We start from the raw sequence: 15,287 nt of genomic DNA, 5'->3' as shown, positions 1-15,287 counted from the left end.
CACTGTTTCTTAACTTTCATTCCTGGGGATTATGACAATTTCTACGTAAATGAGACATCTCAGGCTGGCTCATTCGCCCATGTTCGAAGATGGGATTAGAGTTTGAAGATGCGTCACCGCTATTCACAGAGGACATACCAAGTCCTTTACGTTTCACAAATGCATAGCAAACAAATACTTGACTATACATCTCCTTTGTTGAAGAAAGTGGGATTAATCAATTACATTCTGTAAAGTTTTAAAAAAATTTAGAAAACAACATATTAACAAAAAAAACGTACTCATGGAATTTGTATACATCTTCTCAATATTAGGACCATGTACTCTACATTTGTAAAAAACTACACATACCTATGAAGGAATATTTGCTGCTTCTATTAGACGATACATCACCAACAAAGTTAGAAGGTTTGTGGGGGGGGGGAATCACGCAAAACATTTGTCTCATTTGATAAAGGCTGTAAAGGGGACCTAATTCCCACTACAAAATGCATATGTTACACATGTGTTTCAAAATTAATTTATGTAACATATAAGATATGTATGATATGGAAAACTTACCAGACGATACTACAGAACCTGGTGTCCGTTGATTTGAAACTGTAACATTGGGACTGAGATTTTCTTGGCCAACACAAATATTTCTACGCTTCACAACTAAGTTCATGAAATGAATATAAGAACATGATTTATATTCAAATCTACATACGAACAGAAAGATAAAGAAAGATACAATACCAGAAGAGTCAGGAACATTCAAACTTGGGATGGGCTGCAACACATTAGATTGATTTGCATCTTGATTTGATGAATCTCGGCTACGAATCAAATGTTTTAAACCTATGGATAAAGACACAAACCAACAAATCAGATAATATTTAACGTGCATAATGATTAATAATACATCATAATAAAAACAAACCTATAAGTAAAGTCCTTGAAGAGGTTTTCTGAGAGCGTGGACCCATGATTAACAATAGATCAATGGAGCATGGAACGAATGAAAAGATCATATGAGGATAGAGTTATGTAGCAGCCTAAGAGAAATAATTCAAAAAAATTCAAACTGTACTATTCAGTTGCTACAATCAGGGAGTGGGTTAAGTGTATATTAGGGTAGTTTCTAAAATGGGTTATAATTTATGTAAATGTGAAAGATCCATGATATGTGTATAATATAAATTTTTATGTGTAAAAAATTAAAATGGGTCATGGGTAAATTTATAGGTAAATCTTATATGGGCAATAGTAGCCTTTAAGATTATATAGATATGTACGTATCACAAAACATATAGGATGAAAAGAAAAGAAAAAGAAGAAACACCTACTGAGACCTATATATACATACATAACTATAATATTAATCAACACCTTAACATCAAATAACTACACGAGAGAGAATTTTAGTAAAACAAGAAACACATAAGAAAATATAATAGAAAAAGGTACCTTATTAAGAAGAACCTGTGCAAAATATAAGTGAAGCAAGTACATATATTTATATACATAATTAGGTTTAACGTGCTCCTAGAATAATGGTACGTGGCCACTATTTTAAAATGATGTTTATCGCCACTAATAGCAGTTTTTTTTACTGAAGTTGTTTAAATAAATATATTTGTAAAGCAACAACAAATATTTTAAAATTCTAGTCATAAAATAATTATACATTAAATTAAAATTATGCACACATAAATTAAAACAATTTTTTAACCTTACTAGATATTTTAGATAATTAGATAATAAATATTTTTAATATAATAACAATACACGTCTTTATATTTTATAACTAATCTATATAATAAAATATTATTTTCTTATCTAACCAAATAATTAAAATCCAAAAAGTGTATATATATTTAATTACAAAAATCATGGTTATTACATTCTACCCTGCTTCAAAAAATTTGGTCCCCAAATTTTAACATTTCAAAAAACATTTAATGATACAAAAACTATTTCATCCTCGAGAAAGTCCCAAAACATTTAACCAAACAAAAATAAAAGTATTTTTTTTGAAACACAAATAACTAAACTCATAACTCACACGTCAAGCCTAAAAGGGCAGTCTACAGCAAGCTAACCTAGGCTTTGATAACAACTATAATACCCTGACTTTGCCCAATAATTATACTTAAATATTTAGCTAAAACTCCAAATTATATTCATAATAAGAATAAGTTTCTAGTTGTCCATAAAATTCTAAAATCCTAAACAGAATTAAAATTATCTAAGCTGAAAATAAAGCAAATCCTGGAAAACGCAACTCCAATATAAATATAATCACTAAAATGTTATTCCAAAGCAAGCTCATATCAAGTCCACCTTTGAGATGTCCCAAAAGCTAAGCACCTGGAAATTTGTAAGTAATGAGCCAAAAGCCCAGCAAGAAAACAATTCTACACTAGTGGATCAAGTATCATAATTTTATAAAACCAAAATCATTTTCCAAAATCCATATGACATAAGACCTAAAATTCCACAGCTCGCTTAGGCCACAAATACCTGGTGACACAGTATCAAAAGTTCATAATTTCTGTCAATAATGCGCCCCTTACCAAGGTATCATAGAATGTGCACTCCCGAAGGCATCAAAAGTAGCACTCCCTAGTAAGGTATCAAAGGCTAGTTACAGAACTATACGTAATTACTAACTGTTTCACAAGTTAAAGCTCACTGGGAATTCTTATTTCTAAAACAGGGTACTTGATCTATAAATTTTAAAACAAAAGCAGTGAAAAAATATTTGAAATATTTCAAATAAAAATAAAAGTATGAAAAGTTAACTTACCTTAGTTGAAAAATCACCAAATACACAATCCCCGGATATATGCTAAGAGATAAGCCTAAATTAAACAAATAAGCAATCTTTATTATAAAACTAACATATAACAATCATGAAATTAACTCCCACAAATTAATAACATATATATGGCTAATAGAATATTAATTATACAATTACAGTTAGGTCATGTAAACAACCTGACAAAAAAAACTTACGTCCGTACGCCTAAATATAATTCTTAACTAATACAAAGAATTACATTTAACTTATCAAATTTTATATATTTAGTTGATAACAATAATTAAATAATAAAAATTACAACCACAGTCTATTTTAAATTATGCTAAAAATAGAATACTCGTTCTAAAAAAACAAACCCAAATAAAAGTATATGTATTCTTTTATCAAAATAAATATTAGCATAAATATATTTATTTATAAAAAATTAGATCTACAAGAAAATAAATATAATTATAAACCTTTTTTTATACCAATAAATGATTTAAACAAGTATGTTAGGAATATGTTGTGTACTTGATGATAACTTGATCAAAACACTTAGTAGATTTTATTTAAGTGAATTTTGTAGCTTTTAACGGATGATCAATTCAACATCCATTGATAGAGTAGCTTATGTAATAATAAGATTAGTATCACATTCCTACATACCATAATGGCTTAGTGAACTAGATGTTGTAGAATGTATAGGTCTTGTTGACTACTAGATTGATATGCAAGATAGGTTGGCTAATTATAAATATCAGATGTCTTGTAATCTTGTATAACTGAAATAGAGTTAACTGCCAAGAAAATAGTCTCAACGGATGATTCACATAGCTTCAATGGATGATCTGCTCAAGCTTCAATGGATGATCAACCAAAGTTCTAATGGACGATCAACCAAAGTTTCAATGGATGATTCAATGAAGCCTTGATGGATGTTCAAATTCAAAAGAGCAGTTGACAGTGACTTGAAAGTCACATGCATTGATTTTATGCAAATGGAATGTGGCAGCCTATTTGCAGGGTTTAGAGAACAAATAAGCATTTCCATTTCCATGCTAAACTGAAGATATTCAAAGATGTTAGAAAGAGAAGTGAAGGAGCATGAAATTAGTCTAGAAATATTTTATCTTATTTACTTGTCTTTTTATCATGTATCTTGGTAATATATAAACGAAGTGTAGCAAGTTGAATAGTATCAAAGTTAGTAAGCAATTACCAGAGAAATAAAAAAAGCTACATCTGTAAAGAATTTCTCTGTTCTTTGTAAATTCAACTTGTAAGCAGCTGTGTGCAAATTTTGTATCATAGACTTCTCATATTAATATATATCTCTGGTGGAAAAGTTCAATCCACCAGAAAGTTTATAAATACTTGTATTTGATTACTTTGTGTTTTGATTTCATCAATAATTTCATTCTGCACCATAGCCAAATCAAACACGATTATATATTCACAGTAGAACAGTTCTTAAAATTGAAAAAGGTAGCTAGAATTACATTCAACCCCCCTTATGTAATTCTTTGTTAGATTGTTAGGGAATAAAACTTGGTATCAGAGCAAGCTCTTGAAGAACAAAGAGTTTAAAGATCACAACAACTAACAAGATGAGCAGAAAATATGTTGGAGTAAAGATTCCATTTCTAGACAAAGACAAATATCACCATTGGAAGGTGAAGATGCATATGCATCTCTTATCTCAAAATGAAGCATATGTGGACTGCATTGAGAAAGGTGCACATGTCCCTATGAGAGCTGTTACAGGAAATGAAGCATCTATCCCAAAGCTTAGAGTAGAATGGTCTGATCCAGATATTGAACAAGTTCATAAGGATGAAAAGGCCATGAACAATTTGTTTAATGGTGTTGATGGTGACATGTTTGATAACATCATAAACTGCAAAACTGCTAAGGATGTCAGGGATATAATTCAAGTTATATGTGATGGAACTGAGCAGGTAAGGGAAACCAAAATGTAACTCTTGATTAAGCTATATGAGCATTTCCATAGTGAAGAAAGTGAGTCACTCACTGACATTTTTAGTAGATTTAAAAAACTACTGAATGCTCTAAAGTTGCATGGAAGGGTCTATCAAATAAAGGACTCAAACCTCAAATTCCTTAGATCTCTGCCAAAGCAATGGAAGCCTTTGACAGTCTCATTGAGGAATTCTCAAGATTACAAGGATTTTACCTTGGATAGACTGTATGGGATTCTAAAGACCTATGAGCTTGAAATAGAGCAGGATGAGAAGCTGGAGAAATAAAGAAACAAGGGAGGATCCATTTCATTGGTTGCTTAGCAAAGAAAGGAGAAGGAGATAAAGGTTGAAGCTGTTGAATCTGCACCAAACCCTAGATTTTGTGAAGGCAAGGAAAAAGGGCTAGTAGCTGAACATGAAGACCATCTTAGCCAAGATGACATGGATGACATAGATGAGCATCTTGTTTTTCTATCCAGGAGATTTGCCAAGCTCAAATTCAAGAAGAAATCTGGAGCAACTAAGTCAAACAGAAACATGGTTGATAAATCTAAATTCAAATATTTTAAGTGTTGCTTGGCTGGTCATTTTTGTAGTGAATGCAGAAAGTCTGATTCTAGTAAAAAGAAGTTTGAGCATGATGATTATAAGCAGAAATATTTTGAATTGTTCAAACAAAAGGAAAGGGCTTTCATCACACAAGAAGTCAGTTCATCCAGTAATCAGGTAATCACCACTAATCTAGCATATCTATCTAAAGCTGAGTGTAATGATGCTATAAATGACATGTCTACTGAATTATATCATCTGCGTGTTACACTCAAATCTCTCACTAAAGAAAACACCAAACTTAAAGAGAACAATATGTTTTTAAGTGAGAGAAACAATGTGTTAGAAACTCAATTTGTTGAGTTTGAAAAATTGAAAATAAAATGCAAAATTACTAAAGATGAACTAACTGAATCCTTAAAGAAAGAGGAGAGTTTAAGAAAGCAGCTTGAACGAGAACATGAAGTAATTAAGGCATGGAAATCATCTAGAGATGTTCATACTCAAATTACTAAAGTTCAAGGTATAGAATCCTTCTGTGATGAAGCCTGGAAAAAGAGTAAGGAGAAACTTGATTCCAATTTGGTTGAAGGACTTTCAACGGATGTGGATTTGACGGATGATGAACATTATTCGTCGAATAATCAAAAGGATTATCCTTCGAAAGACAATGTACCACATCCGTTGAATGAAAGAAAGCCAGTTAGCAAAGCCAAACTAGCTAAATTAAATGAAAAATATGGATCAGTTTTTAAGAACATTGTTCTAGGAGATACAAGTCAAGTGAAACAGAACAAGAGAGTCAATGTAGGACATCTATCTAATAAGCAATTAAATGACAGATTGGATAAAATTGAAGTGAAAGCAGAGTCTAAAAGGAAAAACAATAGAAATGGGAAAGTAGGAATTAACAAGCTTAACAACTACACGCCTAATAAATATGCACCAAGAAAAATTTGTGTTATGTATGGTAGTGTTAATCATTTGTCTGTTAATTGCAAGCTTTCTATGCCTACTTCCATTTCTGCACCTCATTCTTTTCCCAGTATGCCTACAATACCTATTAATGTTATGCCTGCATATAATTTGAATGCACAGTTTGCTAATATGCCATTTGTATAAACTCCTTACTATGTTGCATTAAGTATGCCACAAATGCCATTTAGCATGCCATACTGGAATAACATGCTTTCACAAAATATACCTTTCTATGTTAACCAGCCTGTGCATGATAATTCTACAATGATGAATGGTTTTAAGGGTTCTACCCAATTGACTAAGGATGAACTTCAAATGCCTAAGTCAAATGAGGACAACCCTAAGAAACCTAAGAAAAAGGCTAACAAAACATGACCCAAAGAAACTTGGGTACCAAAATCAACTTGATTTGATTTTGTTGTGTGCAGGGAAATAGAAAAAATCTTTGGTATTTTGATAGTGGCTGCTCAAGGCACATGACTAGAGATTCTACCCTGCTCACTGAGTTCAAGGAAAGAGTTGGACCAAGTATTACTTTTTGGATGACAGCAAGGGTTATACTGTGGGATATGGCTTGATTTCAATAGATAATGTCACCATTGAGGAAGTTGCCCTAGTGGATGGACTCAAGAACAATTTGTTGAGTACCGGCCAGCTTTGTGATAAGGGCAACTCAGTAACATTTAATTCTGAAGCCTGTATTGTGACAAACAAAAGAAGCAACAAAGTGGTTCTCACTGGAGTGAGAAAAGGAAATGTGTATTTAGCTGACTTCAACTCATCTAATGCAAAATCTGTCACTTACCTATTTAGCGAGGCAAGTCAAGATGAAAGTCGGCTATGGAACAAGAAGTAATCCCACCTTAACTTCAAGACTATGAATGAACTGGTCAGAAAATATTTGGTAAGAGGTATTCCGCAAGTGGAATTCTCAAAGGATGGACTGTGTGATGCATGTCAGAAAGGAAACAGATTAAGGCATCATTCAGAAAGCAGCTTGACTCAACAATTAAAGAACCTTTGCAACTACTGAACATGGACTTATTTGGACCAGTCAATGTCCATATCATGGAAAAGGTACTGCCTAGTAATTATGGATTATTTCTCAAAGTTCTCTTGGACATATTTTCTCAAAACCAAAGACGAAGCTAGTGAAATCATCATCAATCACATAAGGAAAGTCAACAATCATCCTGACTTCAAAGTAAGAAGGATCAGGAGTGACAATGGAACTGAGTTCAAGAATTTTATGATGAGATTATTTTTTGAAGAGAATGGGATCATGCATGAGTTCTCAACAGCAAGAACTCCACAGCAAAATGGAGTGGTGGAAAGGAAGAACAGATCTCTCATTGAAGCTAAAAGAACTATGCCGGAAGAATCAAAGTTACCAACATATTTTGGGCAGAACCTGTAAATATAGCATGCTACACTTAGAATATTTCTTTGGTTAATCAAGAAAAATTCATGACACCCTACCAATTGTTCAAGAACAGGAAACCAACATTAAACTTTCTTCATGTCTTTGGCTGTAAATGCTATATCTTAAGGAATCAAACTGATCATCATGGAAAGTTTGATGCCAAAGCATATGAAGGCATTTTTCTTGGATATGCAGTTAGAAAAGCATATAGAGTCTACAATCTCAGAACCAACATTTTTATGGAATTTTTACATGTTGTGTTTGATGATAAATAGATTGAAGGATTACAAGATGGAGATTTCGATAAAAGCCTCAAATTTGACAATGTTGAGATAATTTATGAATATAGTGATGATGAAAGTGATCAAGAACCATATCTTAAGACAATGCAGAAAAGTCTACAACTAATGAAGCACATAATTCAACATCCGTCAAAATACCAAGTGCACCATCCGTTGAAAGACAATCTGCATCATCTGTCGAAAGGCACATAACAACAACCACTGATCTATCAATAGGAGTTGAAAGTCATGTTAGATCATAATAAAAAAGAACCCCAATTTCAAGTCAAAGATCCACAAACTCAGGGGGAATTTTTTCTAATCAAAACTCTTTTACACATCAAGACAACAATGAGGCCTCTTCATCTAGGGCTAATCTACCACAATAGAGATAATGGACTAGAGATCACCCATTTGAACTAATCACTGGTGATGCATCTTCAAGAGTGCAAACAAGAAAAGAAACTCAAGAAGAATGTCTATATAGCAGCTTTCTATCTCAGGAAGAACCTAAAAAGGTAGAGGAAGCTCTATTGGAACCTGATTGGATTTTAGCTATGCAGAAGGAGCTAAACCAATTTGAAAGGAATAAAGTAGGGAAGCTGGTACCCAAGCCTAAAGGAAAGAATCCTATTGACACCAAGTGGGTATTCAGAAACAAGATGGAATAAAAATGGTATAGTAGTTAGGAACAAAGCTAGATTGGTTGCTAAGGGCTATTGTCAACAAGAAGGAGTAGATTTTGATGAAACTTTTGCTCCTGTTGCAAGACTTGAAGCCATCAGAATCTTCTTAGCCTATGCAGCCCATGCCAATTTCAAGGTCTATCAAATGGATGTCAGGAGTGCTTTTTTGAATGGAGATTTGGAGGAGGAAGTTTATGCCAGTCAGCCTCCTGGTTTTGAAGACCCAAATTTTCCAGAATATGTCTACTATCTTTTAAAAGCACTCTATGGACTAAAACAAGCACCTAGAGCCTTGTATGACACTTTGCCAAAGTTTCTCTTAAAAAATCATTTTACCAGAGGTACTGTTGGTAAAACTTTATTCTTTAATGTTAATGTCTCTAGTATACTTGTTTAAATTTATGTAGATGATATTATATTTGTCTCTATAGATGAAAAACTTTAAAAAAAGTTTTCCAAATTGATGCAAAGTAAATATGAAATGAGCATGATGGGAGAACTAATTTACTTTCTTGGTTTACAAGGTAAGCAAGTTAGTGATGGAATATTCATTAGTCAAACCAAATATATTTATGATATGTTAAAGAAGTTTGACTTAATGGATTGCACATCTGCAAAAACTCTCATGGCCACTGAAACTAACTTGAAGTAAACACTATTGAAAAGTCTGTGGATATTTCAAGCTATAGAGGCATGGTTGGTTCACTTTTGTATTTAATAGCCAGTACAACAGATATAATGTTGGCTACTTGTCTTTGTGCTAGATTTTAGGCTGATCCTAGAGAATCTCATTTAATAGCTATTACGAGAATTTTCAGATATCTCAAAGGAACATCAAAACTTGGCATTTGGTATCCTAGAGATTCTGGTTTTGATCTAACTGGTTATTCAGATGCAGATTATGCAGGTTGTAAAATTGATAGAAAAAAGTATAACAGGAACCTGTCAATTTCTAGGAAATAAGCTATTATCCTAGTTCAGTAAAAAGCAAAATTCCGTTTCTACTTCCACAACTGAAGCTGAATATATTGTTGCTGGTAGCTGTTGTGCACAGATCTTATGGATGAAAAATTAACTGTTGGAAAATGGTCTACATGTGGACAAGATTCCTATTTTCTGTGATAACACAAGTGCCATTACAATCACTGAAAATCCTGTACAGCATTCAAGGACCAAGTACATTGACATCAAGTATCATTTTATTAGAGAGAATGTAATGAATGGTCCTGTAGAACTTCATTTTGTTCCAAGTGGGAAACAACTTGCAGACATCTTTACCTAGCCACTTGATGAATCCACCTTTACTAGGGTTGGTAAGTGAGTTAGGTATGCTTAATTATTCCTAACTCATTTAGATGTCTAAGCAAATTGTAATGCAGCCAGAGTAAATGTTGATATTTCCTGTCAAAGATAAAATTTTGGCTAAGTCAGAATTTATATCTCGACGGATGTTCATTATCCATTGAAAATGATCATCCGTTAAATCTTATCATCCGTCGAAGTATGAATTATTACTCAGGGTACTTATATCATTATTCGTCGAATTACACTCAATCTTCGCCGTTAATTTTATGCTTTATCCTTAGAATTTACTTATAACCTGTATGTATATCTCAATGGATAATCTTAGAATTTTGACAATTTTCTTTATTTTTAAACGGCTATTTTGGGCTAATTTGATTGGTCACTTTATTTTACTTTTTACTTTTTGACAGTTTATTTCTGAGTATATAAACTAATTTCATTTATATTCTTTACTTTTATCTTTCTCAAAGCAATTTCTCTAACTCTTTTCTTCTCCAAAAGCAAAAACTTCCTTTCTGCAACTAAGTTCAATCAGAGCTATGGCGCGAGTAGTCAAAATCATGTCCTCAACTGGGTACGTTTATGAGAAGAACAACTTTGTGGCTCTGGTAAACAAGCAAATTCCGGCATCTGAAGATTATCACAAAATGATGGACTTCATTCAAAACTGCAAACTGAATTATGCCATGCTTGAGTTTCCAACCATTTACTGTGAAGTTGTCGAGAAAATTTTGTCTACAATAATGTTCAATTCAAAGGACAAAACTATTGTCTTCACTCTCAAAGGTGGTGAACATTGTATTAACTGTGATGCAATTGAAAAATGTTTTAAACTACCTGAAGATAACACACTTGCTCAACACACAGACACTGATGTGAGCAACATGCTAGTTTCTATGGGCTATGCTCTTAATGCCACTAAGTTAGGTGATGTTAGGAGAATGTTTCTTAGGAAAGAATGGAGTTTTCTGTGTGTTTCCTTCATTAAGGTATTTTCTTGTAAAGTTAGCAACTTTGATGCTGTATCTTATTCACTTATTCACATGCTTTATATGCTTCTGAGTGATAAGTATTATAACTTCAACACCTCAGGTATGTATGAATTAGGGAGTAAATTAGGGGATATTAAGAAAAGGTCTAAGAATATTTATTATGCTAGATTCTTCACGATGATAGCTAATTTTGTTTCTGAGAATCTCTCAATTGAGAACCCGAAAAACAAGTTAGATTGTTGGGTCCAAGAGAGATGAGTTATTGCTGACTTGAACAGGGCAAATCACCATAAGGATGTCCCTCTTGTGTAAATACCAATCATGGAACTGCCTCAGGTAAGTAAGGTAAATATTTCTGTCCCTACTACTTCTCAACCACCAACTTCTTTGTAATTAAATGTGGCAATGACATCTAGGACTAGTGACCCAACACATACCTACCCAAGTCACAAAACCAAAAACTTCTAAATCCAAGTCAAAGAAAGTCCCCTCTAGTTTCTCTCAAAAAAAGCTAGTTGTAAAATCCACTAAAAACCAAGAGGGGAGCGTGAAGGGAAGTGAGTCTGGTGAGGGACAGGGTGAACATCAAAGAAGCCCTAAGAATAAGGATGTAGAGGTGAGTGCGTCCCAGCCTAGCCACACTACAGTTTCCCAACAAACTGTAGTACTTAATAAGGATATAAGCTCATTGCTAGTTGCATCCTCCCAAAAGGATGTGACTATTGAACAAAGCTCTCAGCCAAGAGTACAGGACAAAAGGGTTAGGGACACAAGCTCACCCCAAACTTATATTAGAAAGAAGAAATCAAAAACCCTTGGGGATACACAGGGTGCACACACTGTGCCTACTGAAGTCAAAGACTAAGTTCATGCACCTTCTTAAAGTCAGGTTGATGTGGCTCCAATAAATGTGGAGTCACGGACAAAATCTTTAGTTATAGAGGCTCCGAACACACCAAACTCACCCACAAATTCTCTGGATGTGGATATGATTCACACATCAATTCCTGATTCCACATCTCTAACTCTCATGGAGAAGCATAAATCTTCAGCAAGTGAGCATCATCTTTTAGATGATTTGTTGGCTCACTTTCCATTTCTGTTTTATTCTACTGAGAATACTGTGCAAAATCTCAAATCAATCACCACAGATTCTACAGTAGTCTCTACTCCAAACTCTACGATTTCTACTATCCCGACGGATATTATTCATCCGTCGACTACTGATTGTATCTCGACAAAATGTGCTTAACTACAGTCATTCATTGAAACTCTCAACTACTACCTCGACGGATGTCTCTCATCCGGTGACAATCACCGCACAACTTGAAATCTCAATTGTTGTCACAAGTGCAGATGATTTAGTAGTTGTACAATCACTCTTAGGATTGAGGGAAAGGAGTGAACAGAGTGAGAGGCTGAGTTGGTCTCAGGCAAAATGAGAGGAAAGGAGTGAAAACATGCAAGCTATTTCATCCAGCTTGGTAAAAGTAAGCGAGAGGAGTCCCACCTTAGTTGGTGATGATGAGGGTGTGAGGGTGGGAAGCCAAGAGGAGCCCCTGATTCAAAAACAGAGAGAACATGAGAGAAAAGAAGGTACAGGAGAAATAAGGATGGAAACCATTGCTAGCGAGTCTATGAATGTCAGTGATGCAGAAAAAGAGAGACTGTTTCAGCAAGAATATCAAGTTGTCATAGATTCTATCTCTTTGGATGCTGAGACATTTAGTCATCCTGTTCCAGCATATCAAATTCTGGCTGGACAGGGCACTGAGCAGGCTGAACAGGTATTGAACTTAGTGCACACAACTGCTTCTATGCAAAGAGAAAAGGATGATATAACTGCCATGTCCTCCACAGCTGGTAATGACTTTAAATATGCTGAAGATTCATTTGGGGATGATGGCGAGGATGATGATGAATTAGAAGGCATGAGCATAGGGGGAGATGCAGAAACTCCATCATGGATGCTGCACAAGGAATGCTCTTATCCACATCTCCAATCCACAGTATTCAAGCATATCCATGACACCCAAACAACAATTCAGGCATCCACTACTGCCAGCACCAAAAGACTACTTACAGCTCACCTGGAATCTTTCCAATTGCACAAAATCCAAGCCCTCCAAAAAAGTCAGAATGTGGATGCCATCAAACAGGAAATTGGTGAAATTAAGCAAGAATTTGTAGCATGGTTGGATGTTAGGCTTCCAGGAACCACCATGACAGAAATAGCTCAAAAGCTCGGAAAGGAAGCTGATCTGAACAGGAAAGTTGAGGCCATGGATTCAAGACTGACAAATGTGGAGAAATCAGTGGCCAAGATACTTGCACATCAGGAAACTCAGACTAGTCTGCTACAACAGTTGGTGGCTGCACAAACCTCAACTTCCACTCAACTTGATGCTATCAAAAAGGGGGAGAAAGACTCTATCATTCCAGTTAGCCAGGGGGATTCAACAAGTGAGAGGGAGAAAGTGCTTAACATTCAAGTTAGCAAAGTGATTGTGCCAGCAATTGCTTTCACTAAGCCACCAACTCTTGACATCATTGATCTAATTAATCTAGCAGCAGCTAAGTTGGAGTCAAATGACAAGTTGAAAAAGCTTGATGTAGCAGGAGTAGAGCAAGAGCTAGATGCAAAATGGAAGAAGCTTGATGAAAACATCAAGAAGAAGTTTGGTCCAATTGGGAAGCAAGACAAGGTCTTTTCTCACTTCTCCCAATTGAGACAAATTTCATCTAATGAAATGAGCTTAAGGAACATGGAAAGGGGTCTACCCTCATCAATCAAGTCTCCAAAGGCCAATGTGATTTTTCATCCATAAAGAAATTATCCATAGAATTCAGATAAAAATCCACTGGACCTATCCTATGAAACCCCTAGGCTAGATGAAAAGAAGCTGCTTGCAAGGTCCATTGCCTTATCCAAAGATCCCAGAGACACAGTGTCAAAGAACAGAATTGCTAAGATCTACAAGAATGGTAAATTAATCTATGTAGTGGCTGGACATCCACAGTTTGCAGAAGCTAAGAAAGAAGAAAAGGTGAGGCTTAAACAACAACAAAAGCAAGCTACTTTAGAAGCCAAGAAGCCTGCAACCACATAAGTTACATTGCCTGCTGTGACATATGAGAATCCGATGGAAGAAAGCAAGAAAAACCAAAGCAGAATAAGAGGAAATTTAGGTACAAGCTACCAGCAAAGAGGAAGCTAGATTTCAATGAAGATAAGGAAGACTACTATAACCTCAAGCCAACCAGCCATACCTACTATGAAGGAGGCTGAATTCATGGTTGATCCCAACATCACCTTTCATGGTGAACCTTTAATTCCTAAGGATGAACCTATAGATTAGGTCAGTTTGCCTCTTTCTGATCTGAACATTCCAATCTTTTCCAAACCATAAAAAACAAGGAAAAGAGTAGTCAAAACTGTTAAACCTGTCAAACTTTAATCCAAGACAGTGGCCAAACCCAAACCTACTGTCAACAAGGGAGATCAACTCTTCATTTGTGACATCAAAGAATTCTTAGACATGAATCTTTATCTAGAAAAAATAGATCAAGTCAAAGATATTGATGCCTACAGACATCTTCCAGAAAGATTGGTCTTCAAGTACAAGGGTGGAAAAGAGATAACATGGCCCCTTCACAGAATTCTCAATGATGGCTATTCTACTCCAGTGACTATCTTTTCCTTAATCAAAAAAAAATTTGGATTCAACATAGTTGCCAAGAGAATGGTACTAAACAAGATTGAGGAGATAACAAATAGCTGGAGAGGACCAAATGCACTCCCAAGAGTATTGACAAAACCTTTTACTGGAGATAGGGTGCATTGAGGCCATACTGGATTATGAAGTTCAAGGATAAAAAGTACATTAGAAATTCTTCAGATTGGAAGATCAGCTAAAGATTACAAGCAATGAAATTCTCAAGGAGATGCAAGAAAAATGAGGATGAATCAGAATATTACAGGCAACTCCAAAATCAGATTGAAGAAAATAATGTGAAGATGGGAAAGAAGTCAAGACAATCAAGGAAGTAATCTAAAATTGCTCAGTCGAGAGGAGCACCTTGAAAAATGATCTGTGAGCCACTCTACAAATCTTCCTCTGTAAGAATTTTCAATAAACTGCAGCACTGTAATTTTATCTACTTTATTTCATTCTGTATTCATAAAGTGTTTTGTTATCATCAAGTTTCTCTTAATTTATGGCTATAATTCTAGTAGACATAAATTGGGGGAGATTGTTAGGAATATGTTGTGTACTTGATGATAACTTGAGCAAAATACTTA

Source organism: Apium graveolens, chromosome 3, assembly GCF_009905375.1.
Source record: "Apium graveolens cultivar Ventura chromosome 3, ASM990537v1, whole genome shotgun sequence".
NCBI lineage: Eukaryota > Viridiplantae > Streptophyta > Magnoliopsida > Apiales > Apiaceae > Apium > Apium graveolens.
This window is presented reverse-complemented; position numbering follows the sequence as displayed.